Here is a 1,360-nt window from a genome sequence, read left to right as displayed (position 1 = left end):
TCTGAGACTCTTTCTGATGCATTGAGGACCACACTTCTGCCAGGGCTCCTCCAGGCTGTGGCTTTGGCACAGGGACATTCTAGCCTTCCTGTTCCTGCAGGAGTGGACTATGCTCTTCTGCGGGGGTTCTTGCTTTCTTCTAGATCGTGAACCCTTTGGCAGCCCTTTCTTCATCCTGCAGAACGTGGCATCTTAGCACTGGGAACAACCGCGGCTGGGTCTTTTACGTATCTTTTACTCGACAGATTTTCCCTTCCGTCTTCCCCTCTCCCCACCCCGGCAGTATATTTGTGGAGAAAGTGACTGTTTGTCGAGCTGACTGCAGCCCCATGGTGTACTCTAACATGCCCCATGTCCTCCTTACTTCCTATAAAATTGAGTCTAGCAGCTGAACCCAATTCAGGACCCATCATTTGTGGCAAGACGTCTTCACAGGTGTGTTCTCAGCAGGAGGAGATGCTGTCAGGACGCCTCCCCTTCCGTGAGGTGAGCAGCCCTTGACGAGAACTGCCCGTGCCTGTCAGTCATTAGGGGCTGCTTAGGACCACCTGCACTGGTGTTTGTTCTTCCACTGTCGGGGCATGCTGTCTTTATAGTAAGGCCCTTGTTCCTTTTTTATTTATAAGTAAAATCTACTGCCCATCAGTGGGTGGAGCCATGATGTCTAACGTCATGGTCATAGTTCACGTGAGTAACAAGGGGACATGAGGAGGTAATTCCTCCAAGAGACCATGAACCAGCCATGTGAATTCTGGAAGTATCTTTTTTTTAACCCCAAAGACATTTAAAACATTAACATCCTCAAAAATACTATTAAGGTTTGGGGCAGCCAATTAGGCAGAACATACCTGGGCTGAGCATCAATTATTCAAAGCTGGATCCTTCATAATTTGGGTGAAAACCCCAGCCTCAGGCCTGGCTGAAGCCGCAGTAAAATTGGCAACTATCATTATCAACCCTCTGCCTCTTTGAGGTGAGGCTTTAATGGGACCAAAAGGCTGTTGCTTACAATCTCATTGCAACCTAGACCCAGACCTGATCATTACTAATAATCAATCATGCCCTGTGCGTAATCAAATTGCAAGGTGCATCCTAGCCAGAGGGGAGTCACGATGTAGGCCGTAGGTCTCTCACCTGCCGCAGTCCTCCCCAAGGCCCTGGATAGGCCCTAGTTTTGTATTCATAATTTTGTTATCGTTTTCTTTTCTTTCTTTTTTTTGGAGAGATTTTTGCTACAGGGCGCATGCGTTCTTCCCAGACAGAGAGATAGAAAGTGAGAAATCACCCCCCAGGGGGGATGGCCACGCCGCAATCCGTTCTCCTCCATTCTCCTCTCGGCATCTTGGGCACGCACGCACAC

The sequence above is a fragment of the Tupaia chinensis genome, unplaced genomic scaffold, assembly GCF_000334495.1.
Source record: "Tupaia chinensis unplaced genomic scaffold, TupChi_1.0 Scaffold000049_1, whole genome shotgun sequence".
NCBI lineage: Eukaryota > Metazoa > Chordata > Mammalia > Scandentia > Tupaiidae > Tupaia > Tupaia belangeri.
The sequence above is the reverse complement of the archived record's forward strand: the minus strand, read 5'-3'. Positions refer to the sequence as shown.